Raw genomic sequence first — 12,532 nt, 5'->3', positions numbered from 1 at the left:
AGTGCCTGTAAATTACATGTGGACTCCTACAGGGGCGATTAGGTTCCTGACTTTGTGTGAAGTGGAGTTGGGTAATAAGGCTTGGCGTCTATAAAGAAATATAATGTTTTCTCTGCTTTTCTGGTGTAGTATTGACATGGTATTTTGGAAAGTTATTGACTTTCTAGTAATTCCAAACCTACAGAAAACTTGCAATAGCAGAAGAAAGTACTGTGTATCTGCACGCTCAGATTCCCCAGCCATCCTTACTTCACTGCACTTGCCACTTCACACAAAATATTCCAGTGCATTTTACCCAAAACAAGGACACTCTTCCAGGGAACCAGCATATAACTTCCAAATGAGGAAATTAAGATGGTTTCCATATTACAATCCAATCCACAGGCCCACTTCAACTTTCACCAGCTGCTCCAACTCTAGGGAAACGTCTTTTCCCATTCTGATCCAGTTTTCTTTTCCTTGAACCATTACAGATACTTTCTCATTTTTATAACCTTGATGGATTTAAAGCACACAAGATGAGTATGATCTGGGTGGCTTTTCTGTATTGTAACAGGTATCAGTACTTCTTTCATTGTGTGTGTGTGTGTGTGATTAAATGTACAGATCATTTAAACCATTTTAAGTACATATTTCTATGTCATTAAACACACTCACATTGTTGTACAAATATCTTCACCATCCATGTTCGGAACTTTTCAATTTTCACCAGTGAAACTCTGTTGCCCTTAAACACAAATTCCCCTCAGCTCCTGCCAATGGCATTCTGCTTTCTGTCTTTGAATTTGACTTCTCTGGGTACCTCGTATAAGTGGAATCATGTCAGTTTGTTCTGTTTATGACAGGGTTATTTCACTTATCATAATGGCTTCCGGGTTCACGAATGTTGTAACATGTGTCAGAATTTCCTTAGCTTTTCAGGCTGAATTCCATACCTTGTGTGTATACCACCACATTTAGTTCATCCATTCATCCATCAATGGACAGTTAGGTCACTTCCAACTTTTGCTATTGTGATGAATACTGCTCTTAATATGGGTGCACCCATATCTCTTCCAGTCCCTGCTTTCAGTCTTTTCGGTCTGTACCCTGATGTGGAATTGATGGATTATATGTTAATTCTATGTTGAAGTGTTTGAAGAACTGCCATACTGTCTTTGACATGGGCAGCACCATTTCTCTTGATTCATTTTATGGCAGAATAACACGGCAGTGTATGGATCAATTGGTTTTCTTTATCCATTTACACATTGGTGGACATTTGCGTTGTTTCTTCCTTTTGGCTATGGTGAACAGCGCTGCTAGCAATATATGTGTACATCTGTTTTCAGTTCTTTGTGGTATATATCTAGGAGTGGGTTTGTTGAACCATATGGTAATTGTACATTCATATTGTAAACATAGGTTTACAATGCCCTTTTTCATTTCCGGAAGTGATGTTTAAAGATTCCAACTGCTCTGCATTGTTGCCAACACTTGATATTTTTAATTTTCTTGATTATAACCATTTTAGTGTGTGTGAAGGAGTTATTGCATTGTGGTTTTAATTTGCATTTCCATCCTATCTTTTCGTCTGCTGTTGACCATTTGTATGTCTTGTGTGGAGGAAGGTCGATTGAAGTCCATTGTCCATATTTAAAATTGTAAAAGTTGTAAAAGTTCTTGGCATACACTGGATACATCTCATCAGATATATAGTGCGGAAATATTTTCTTCCATTCTGTGGGCTGTGTTTCCGTTTGTTAGATTGCCTCTTTAGATACACAAAGGTTTTTATTTTTGAGGAAGTGCATTTTATTTTTTCTTTTCATTGCTTGCACCTTGCTGTCAGATCTAAGAAATCATTGCTAAATCCAAGGTTATGAAGATTTATCCCCACATTTTATTGGAGCGTTTATACAGTCATCCCTCGGTATCCATGGGGGATTGGTTCCAAGACACTGCGTGGATACCAAAATCCATGGATGCTAAAGTCTCTTATATAAAATGGTATGGTATTTGCAAATAACCTAGGCACATTTTCCTGTATGCTTTAAACCATCTCTAGATTACTTATAATAACTAATATAGTGTAAATGCTATATGCATTTATATTGTGATTACCATGTAAATACTATGTAAATAGTTGCTGGTACATGGCACATTCAAGTTTTTTTTTCTTTTGAAACTTTGGAATTATTTTTTAAAAATATTTATTTATTTATTTAGGCTGTGCCAGGTCTTCGTTGCAGCATGCGGACTCTTAGTTGAGGCATGCATGTGGGATCTAGTTCCCTGACCAGGGATTGAACCTGGGCCCCCTGCATTGGGAGCACAGAGTCTTACCCACTGGACCACCAGGGAAGTCCTGAAAATTTTTGGAATTTACTTTTTCTAATATTATTGATATGGAGTTGGTTGAATCCATGGCTTTGGAACCCGTGGATACAACGTGCTGACTGTAGTTTTACTTTCTACATTTAAGCTTTGAATGTATTTTGAGATACCTTTTTGTATGTGGTATGAGGTAAGGGTCCAATTTCATTTCTCTGCCTTTGGATAGCCAATTGCTTAGCATCATTTGTTGAAAATACCATTTTCCCCCAATTTAATGCTGTTATCTAAATCAGTTCTTCCTAGATGGATGGGTTTATTTGTGGGATCTCCATTCAAATCCATTCAACTCTATGTATATCTTTATGCTGTTATCACAGTGTTTTATTTGCTGATGCTTTGTACTAACGTTTGAAATTGGAAAGTATGAGCCTCCAACTTTGAATTTCTTTGTAAAAATTGTCTTAGTTCTTTGGAGTCTCTTGAAATCCCATAATTCAGGTAGTCATATTCTGCTCCCTTTCACATGGATGTCCCCCAATTGGCTTATGCATTCATCTACTGAAGACATCCTGATTCCTTTAAGGTTTAGATATCATGAGTAGAGTTTGTGTGCAGTGTAGCATCCTCATTTTTGTTTGGATATAGTTTTTTAAAGCAGTTGTGTAAATACGGCAGGTGTGATGGATGGATATCAAGGTGTGAGACTTGTTTAGCTTCAGAAAATCCTGCTGTACCTCAAGAGGTCTTTTATGCATTGCATCAGCAAAGAAGTAGAGTTTCTGTTGTTCCCCATCTTCCAGTAATTGGTATTGTCATTGTGGGAAGACTTTAGCAGTTCTCATAGGTGTGTAGTGCTGTATTGTTGTTTTACTTTGAGTCCCTAATGATATAAGATATTGCTCATATTTTTGTCCACTTATTTATTATCTGCTTATCTTCTTTGGCCAGATGTCTGTTCAGATCTTTACCCATTTTTAATGTAGTTATTTTTGGTATATCTCTTTGTATAATTTCAGTACAAATTCTTTATCAGATATGTGTTTTGCAAATATTTTTCTTCCAGTTTTTTGCTTGTCTTTTGGCTTTCTCAAGAAGGTATTTCATAGAGTAGACATTTTTAATTTTATATGTTATTAACTTTTTTCCTTTTGTGTGTTGGCTTTTTGTGTTGTGTGTTAAAAGTCAAAGCTCATGATCTATGTGACCAAACCCATGGTCATATAGATTTCTTCTATGCTTTCTTCTATCATTTTTTTATAGTGTTCTATGTTAAATGTGTCTGTGGGCAATTTTGCATGACTGTTGGTGCAAGCTGTGAAGTTTGTTTCTACAGTCAGTTCTTTGTATATGGTTTCTAACTGTTCTGTAACTGTTTTCGGAAAAGTTATGTGATATTTGCCTCCGTCCATTTGAATTCCCAAAGGTGAGTGGATTCAGCAGGACGGCCAGTCTCCTGGGAACTTGGCCTCCACTGAACTGTGGGGGTTGCAGCCTGCATTTCCCAGTGTTCGCCAGCAGAGGGCGACAAGCCCGCCCCTCTTACTAGTGCAGCACCTGCCTGTTCTGCCCACAGTCTTGGCCTCCTCAGGACCCGCCTGGGATTTGGCTTCAGGACAGCGTGGGGCTCTGTCCACACTGAGAGGCACTCAGTTTCCATGGGAGGAAAAGGTGAGGAAAGTGGGGAGAAGTTTCCTGTGCATGGCTGACTGCCTGGGGGAGGGGGTCCATCTGCAGAGGATCCAGCAGAGGAAGGGCTTGATGTAGAAAATAGTGGTTTTATTTAATTTTGTGTGTGGTGTAGACATTTTGACATGGTGTGCTTATGTAGTTCCATAATATGGTTTGAAGTCAGGCAGTGAGTTTCCTCCAGCTGCTGTTCTGCTTTCTAAGGATCTCCTTGGCAGTTTGGGGTCCTTCATGATTCCACATAAATGTTAGGATTGTTTGTTCAGTTTCTGTGAAAAATGCTATTGGAATTTTAGCAGGAATTGCTTTGAATGTGTATGTTTGGGTAGAATGGACATTTCAGAATGACCAATTCTTTCCATCCATGAGCACAGGATCTCTTTCCATTTATTTGCATCATCAATTTCTTCATCAATATCTTAACATTTTCATTGTGCAGGTCTTTCACATCTTTGGTTAAATTTATTCTTAAGCATTTTGTTCTTTTGATGTTATTGTAAATGAGTTTTCTTAATTTCCCTCTCTGATGGTTCATTACTAGCTGTCTAGGAAGATAAATGATTTTTGTCTATTGATTTTGTATCCTGCAGCTTTCCAGAATTCATTTATTAGCTCTCACTCCTGTGGGAGAACTTCTGTGGTATAATTTATTCTCCAGTTTTGTGGTTTGCCCACTGGGTGGTATGGGATTTGATTGTATCACGAGTGTGCCCCTCCTACCATCTCATGGTTTCTTCTTTAAGTCTTTGGTTGTAGATATCCTTTATTGGTAGATTCCACTCCTTTTGTATCAGTGGTTATTGAGCGGTTAGTTGTGATTTTGGTGTGCTTGTGAGAGGAGGTGAGCGCAAGGTCCTTTTACTCTGTCATCTTGTCCCAAATGAAATCAGTTTTTTAAAATACTTCTCTCTTCTGTCCCAGAGCTTTTTCCCCATTGTCTGCATCCAGGCTCCCAATAGAGCATGGAGAATTATCTCCATGCATTAGTAACTTTCAGGTATTGAAAATACTCCCTTTGTGAGAGATGAAGACGGGAAGGCATGGATATCCAAGATTCCCAGTGCTATGGGGTTCACTGCTGGGATCTTCAGAAAGTAGGGGGAAATGTAATGGTTAGTTTACAACTGGATGCTACATCAGCTATTTGAAACAGGATTAAGAAAATACTCATATATACAGATGACCTTAATGGTCTTGAATTCTTCAGAGAGTTCTAAAAATAAATAGTATGAGAGAACATTCTCTATATTGGTAAGAAAGACTATTTAAATGCGCTATTAGGAATACAGAATATGGGAGGTATATTTGGGTTGAAATTTGCTTAAACCTAACATTTTTCATGATAGATTCAGATTATGATTTTCCTTATTGTGGCAAAAATACCCAAGTAGAGATAGTGTGTCTTTCATTCTGCTTCAGTCACCTGCTATTTATTTCTCCTATTACACCTGATATTTGCTGGTTCAAGGTGCTTTCTGTGACCTTCCAGGACTAAGAAATTCATTCTTTTTTCCTATTTATCTTTAATAAGAGTCTTGAAATATTTAGTGAGGTATGTGCATAGACCATACCAGTCATTGTAGAAACACCATTTCTTTTTAGTTTCTCTTTGCTTGTCGTTGGCTTTGAAATATGAACTCTCAACTGTGTTGAGTAGAGATACTTCACTTTGTAAGTGGAGGTTTTCACTAGTCAAACCTATGTTCTGATAGTATTCATTATACTCAACACTCATATCTCAGATTTAATATTCTTTATCACATCTTTGCATTTTCCAAAAATTTTACAAGAATCATATTACTTAAATAGGTTCAACAGTGTTCAGTTTCTGAAATATAGCTCAGCACAAATGATAGTTTTTCAAAGAAATAAAAGACTCAAAAACAAGAGCACTAATTTATATCATTGTGTATGTTCTCACCCTAGTGTATTTTAAAAACAAAGAATATAATCCACAAATAGATTTTTAAGAATAACTCAATTAAAAATGACTTTGATTTCACCAACACGAACATTTTCCTCAGTATGACTTTTAATATGTACAAAGTGCCCATTTAAATGTATGTCTGTATGTATGAAATGTCAACAATATTTAATCCACTTTTTCTTGTTTCTCTTATTCTTCCTAGTTAAAGAAACTTCTGTAAACATTAATTAGGGTTGTCTTTGTCTATTTCTGTGTTTTTAGATAAATTCTACTTCAGGTAAACTGGAGTAAAACCGAAGCTCTAATATTTATTGAGGGTTTGACAAAATATCTCAAAAAAGAGGAATTGTAATATTATTTTTCTTAAACTATAAAAACTATTCATGTGGTGCATTCAATACTTTTCAAAAATTGTTATAAAGATATATAGTACATAGTAAATATTAAAAAAGGATTGTTGCTGTTATACTTACTATTCTATTAAACATGTAAATCCATAAAACTTTCAGTTTCAAGTTAACTATGAATTCTTACTTTTTGTTCCTATCTCTGCTATTCAAAATTGTGGTTAATCAATCAGAGCCTGTGGCATCACTAGCTAAAAATGAGCTTGTTAAAAAAGTGGAATTCAGGCCTGACCCCAGAACTACTGAATCGGAATCTGCATTTTTACAGTATCCCTAGTGTACATGTATACCCATTAAAAATTGAAAGGTATCTTTCTAACTCACAATGTCTTTACCATCTGAGAAATATACAAATTTTATCCAATATGATATAAACAAAACAGTCAAAAATGCATATGCCTGTGTTGAGACCATCACTTTACAATTTTTCTTCCAGATAAGTACAGTCTCTACAGTAGTTTTGTGGATCACATGTCATCTCCTTTTCTTGTAGTTAGAAACATAGTAGAGAATATTACTTTGTAAACAATTATATTATTGGATAATACATGACACTCTCATAATTAAAACCAGTTATCTTAACTTGCCATTTTCATCTTGGGTCCCATTATGAATTCTTCCTATGGCCCACTATGCCCACATGGCATATGTACTTTTCTAAATTAATTTTTATTGGAGTATAGTTGCTTTACAATGTTGTGTTAATTTCTGCTGTACAGCAAAGTGAATCAGCTGTACATATACATATATCCCCTCTTTTTTGGATTTCCTTCCCATTTAGGTCACCACAGAGCACTGAGTAGAGTTCCCTTTGCTATACAATAGGTTCTCATTAGTTATCTGTTTTATATTTGGTAGTGTATATATGTCAATCCCAATCTCCCAATTCATCCCACCTTACCCCCTTGGTATCCATATGTTTGTTCTCGATGTCTGTGTCTCTATTTTTGCTTTGCAAATAAGTTCATCTGTATGATTTTTCTAGGTTCCACATATAAGCGATACTATACAATATTTGTTTGTCTCTTTCTGACTTACTTCACTCTGTATGACAGTCTCTAGGTCCATCCACGTCTCTGCAAATGGCACAATTTTGTTCCTTTTTATGTCTGAGTAATATTCCATTGTATATATGTACCACATCTTCTTTATCCATTCCTATGTTGATGGACATTTAGGTTGCTTCCATGTCCTGGCTACCGTAAATAGTGCTGCAATGAACATAGGGATGCATGTATCTTTTTGAATTATGGTTTTCTCTGGGTATGTGCCCAGGAGTAGGATTGCTGGGTCATATGGTAGTTCTATTTTTAGTTTTTAAAGGAACCTCCACACTGTTCTCCATAGTGGCTGTAATAATTTACGTTCCCACCAACAGTGTAAGAGGGTTCCCTTTTCCGTATACACTTTTTATTTCAGGGACTATTGACATCCAGGACGTGGCTATAGATTTCTCTGAAGAGGAGTAGGAATGATTGGACATTGATGAATGGGAATTGCATAGGGATGTGATGTTAGAGATCTATAGGAACCTGGTCTCCTTGGGCGAGGATACCTTCCTTTCAGAATTCCTTATCCACCCACAGAGTCAAGGTCCCTTCATTTGTAGAATGTCTCCTGGAATCTTCTGCTTCCTACAGTAGAGTTTCAGATCCAAAGTTTTTGGGAAAATTCAGCAGTCTGTGGGTATAGATAGAAGGGCTTGGTGATAATTCATCATAATTCTAATCTTTCTCTTACTTGAGGTTATCTGCATCCTTCACTTTAGATTAGTGGTAATTCTATAGGATCATTTGTATAAAATAGTGTTCCCTCCATTTTAAAATAAGATTTCCACCCATAATTTTGACTCAGCATTACTTGAACATAGATCCCAGGATCTGATTTTTTGCTGTTGCCTACTATAATAAAGGTTCTTTCAAAAAACAGTATTTTGGGAAATCATATTCTAGACTATTTTACTCTTCCTTCTCTTATCACCTGATCATAATACTGGACTGGAAATAGAAAAACCTCCAGCAAAACGTATGTTGCTTTTTCTGTTGAAGAAGTCTTGCTGTTACTAAGTCACAACTGGTCACTTTTTTTCTTTTTGTGCTGTGTCCAGCTACAAACCATTCTTAGTGCCCACTGTTCTGAGCACTGAGCATAGAAATAGCCACTTCCTCTCTGACCCAATGTCACAGGTGCAGCAGACCAGCTGCACTCCTGGGGCCAGAAGGTCTGGCATCTGCAGGGCAGTATCCCCTCCCTTTCACCCACTGGAACTGATCACCTTCATGGAGCAAAAGAAGGATCCTTAGATTTGAAGGGAAATAAGACAATAGCCATAGACCCAGGTACGTGTGAATGGATAAAGTGTATTTGTCCCAAATTCACACTGCTAAAATAATGTGTATCTATTTAGTCTTACAATGCTTTCTTTGCAGATATATGGAATATATTTATTATTCGTATTGAATGAAATATTTTAAAATTCCATATTGCTTTATAACAATAGTAGGGGGTTTTAACACCCCCTCTTACACCAGTGGATAGATCATCCAGACAGAAAATTAATAAGGAAACACAAGCCTTAAATGACACATTAGACCAGATAGACTTAATTGATATTTATAGGACATTCCAACCAAAAGCAACAGAATAAACTTTCTTCTCAAGTGCACATGAAATATTCTCCAGGATAGATCACATCTTGGGTCACAAATCAAGCCTTGGTAAATTTTTTAAAATTGAAATCATATCAAGCACCTTTTCTGGCCACAGTGCTATGAGATTAGAAATCAATTACAGGATCAAAAAACTGTAAAAAACACACACATGGAAGCTAAACAATATGTTACTAAATAATCAATGGATCACTGAAGAAATCAAGCGGATTTTAAAAAATACCTAGAGACAAATGACAACAAAAACACAACAATCCAAAACCCATGGGATGCAGCAAAAGCAGTTCTAAAAGGGAATTTTATAGCAATACAATCTTACCTCACGAAACAAGAAAAATCTCAAATAAACAACATATCCTTAAACCTAAAGCAACTAGAGAAAGAAGAACAGACAAAACCTAAAGTTAGTAGAAGGAAAGAAATCATAAAGATCAGATCAGAAATAAATAGAGATGAAGAAAACAATAGCAAAGATCAATGAAACTAAAAGCTCATTCTTTGAGAAGATAAACAAAAGTGATAAACCTTTAGCCAGACTCATCAAGGAAAAAATGGAGAGAACTCATATCAATCAAATTAGAAATGAAAAAGAAGTTACAGCCAACACCACAGAAATACAAAAGATTATAACAGACTACTACAAGCAACTATATCTCAATAAAATGGACAACCTGGAAGAAATGGACAAATTCTTAGAAAGGTACACCCTTCCAAGACTGAACTGGGAAGAAATAGAAAATATAAACAGACCTATCACAAGTAATGAAATTAAAACTGTGATTAAAAATCTTCTAACAAACAAAAGTCCAGGACCATATGGCTTCACAGGCACTATCAAACATTTAGAGAAGAGTTAACACCTACCCTTCTCAAACTATTCCAAAAAATTGCAGAGGGAGGAACACTCCCAAGCTGATCCTAAGGGGACACCATCACCCTGATACCAAAATCAGACAAAGATACCACAACAAAAAGAAAATTACAGGTCAATATCTCTGATGAACGTAGACGCAAAAATCCTCCACAAAATACTAGAAAACAGAATCCAAAAGCTCATTAAAAGAATCATACACCATGATCAAGTGGGATTTATCCCAGGGATGTAAGGTTTTTTCAATATATGCAAATCAATCAATGTGATACACCATATTAACAAACTGAAGAATAAAAACCATATGATCATCTCAATAGATGTAGAAAAAGTTTTGACAAAATTCAACACCCATTTATGATAAAAACTCTCCAGAAAGTGGGCATATAGGGAACCTACCTCAATATAATAAAGGCCATATATGACAAACCCACAGCAAAAATTGTTCTCAATGGTGAAAAATTGAAAGCATTTCCTTTAAGATCAGGAACAAGACAAGGATGTCCACTCTCGCCACTATTATTCAACATAGTTTTGAAACTCCTAACCATGGCAATCAGAGAAGAAAAAGAAAAAAGAAATCCAAATCAGAAAAGAAGTAAAACTGTCACTGTTTGCAGATGACATGATACTATACATAGAAAATCCTAAAGATGCTACCAGAAAACTACTACAGCTCATCAATGAATTTGGTAAAGCTGCAGGATACAAAATTAATACACAGAAATCTCTTGCATTCCTATACACTAACAACGAAAGACCAGAAAGAGAAGTTAAAGAAACAATCCCATTTACCATCACAACAAAAAGCATAAAATACCTAGGAATAAACCTACCTAAGGAGGCAAAAGACTTGTACTCAGAAAACTATATAAGATACTGATGAAAGAAATCAAAGATGATACAAACAGATGGAGAGATATATCATGTTCATGGATTGGAAGAATCAATATTGTGAAAATGACTGTACTACAAAAAGCAAGCTACACAGATTCAATGCAATCTCTGGCAAACTACCAATGGCATTTTTCACAGAATTAGAACAAAAAATTTTACAATTTATATGGAAACACAAAAGACCCCGAATAGCCAAAGCAATCTTGAGAAAGAAAAATGGAACTAGAGGAATCAGGCTCCCTGACTTCAGAATATACTACAAAGCTACAGTCATCAAAAGAGTATGCTACTAGCACAAAAACAGAAATATAGATCAGTGGAACAGGATAGAAAGCCCAGAGATAAACCCACATACATATGGCCACCTAATCTATGATAATGGAGGCAAGAGTATACAATGGAGGAAAGACAGTCTCTTTGATAAGAGGTGCTGAGAAAACTGGACAGCTACGTGTAAAAGAATGAAATTAGAACACTTCCTAACACCATACACAAAAATAAACTCAAAATGGATTAAAGACCTAAACGTAAGGCCAGACACTATAAAATTCTTAGAGGAAAACATAGGCAGAACAGTCTGACATAAATCACAGCAAGATTTTTTTTGATCCACCTCCTAGAGTAATGAAAGTAAAAACAAAAGTAAGCAGATGGGACCTTATTAAACTTAAAAGCTTTTGCACAGCAAAGGAAACCATAAACAAGACGAAAAGACAACCCTCAGAATGGGAGGAAATATTTGCAAATGAAGCAACTGACAAAGGATTAATCTCCAAAATATACAAACAGATCATGCAGCTCAATATCAAAAATATTATCCAATCAAAAACTTGGCAGAATGTCTAAATAGACATTTCTCTGAAGAAGACATACAGATGGCCAAAAAGCACATGAAAAGATGCTCAACATCATTAATTATTACAGTAATGAAATCAAAACTACAATGTGGTATCACCTCTCACCGGTGAGAATGGCCATCATCAAAAAATCTACAAACAGTAAATGCTGGAGAGGGAGGTGGAGAAAAGGGAACCCTCCTACACTGTTGATGGGAATATAAATTGGTACAGCAACTATGGAGAACATTATGGAGGTTCCTTTAAAAACTAAAATAGAACTACCATATGACTCAGCAATCCCACTCCTGGGCATATACCCAGAGAAAACCATAATTGGAAAAGATACATGCACCCCAATGTTCATTGCAGCACTGTTTACAATAGCCAGGACATGGAAGTAACCTAAATGTCCATCAACAGAGGAATGGATGAAGGAGATGTGGTACATATATACAATGGAATATTACTCAGCCATTAAAAAAAAACAAGACAATGCCATATGCAGCAACATGGATGGACCTAGAGATTGTCATACTGAGTGAAGTAAGTCAGACATGGGAAGACAAATATATGATATTGCTTATATGTGGAATCTGAAGAAAACGGTACAAATGAACTTATTTACAAAACAAGGTACAGTCACAGATGTAGGAAACAAACTTATGGTTACCAGGGGATAAGGGGGGGGGAGGATAAATTGGGAGATTGGGACTGACATATACAAACTACTATATATAAAATAGATAATTAATAAGGACCTATAGCACAGGGAACTCTACTCAATACTCTGTAATGCCCTATATGGGAAAAGAATCTTAAACAAAAAAAAAGTGGATATATGGAAAAAAAAAACATGGTATCTTGAGTACAATTGCAAGGAGTATGAGATCTGTAAAAAAGCATTTCTTTTCTGTTTTGCT

General features: G+C 36.0%; 1 non-coding gene across 1 annotated transcript; it reads right to left on the bottom strand.

The window, feature by feature from the left end:
- Positions 1 to 8,433: 8,433 nt before the first annotated feature.
- Positions 8,434 to 8,567, bottom strand: LOC118895055. Its single transcript, XR_005019831.1, has one exon. It is a non-coding gene; the product is annotated as a small nucleolar RNA SNORA43 (small nucleolar RNA).
- Between the last annotated feature and the right edge of the window lie 3,965 nt (positions 8,568 to 12,532).

The sequence above is a fragment of the Balaenoptera musculus genome, chromosome 4 (assembly GCF_009873245.2).
Source record: "Balaenoptera musculus isolate JJ_BM4_2016_0621 chromosome 4, mBalMus1.pri.v3, whole genome shotgun sequence".
Lineage (NCBI taxonomy): Eukaryota > Metazoa > Chordata > Mammalia > Artiodactyla > Balaenopteridae > Balaenoptera > Balaenoptera musculus.
Note: the sequence above shows the minus strand (reverse complement) of the source record. Positions and strands in the feature narration are given on the sequence as shown.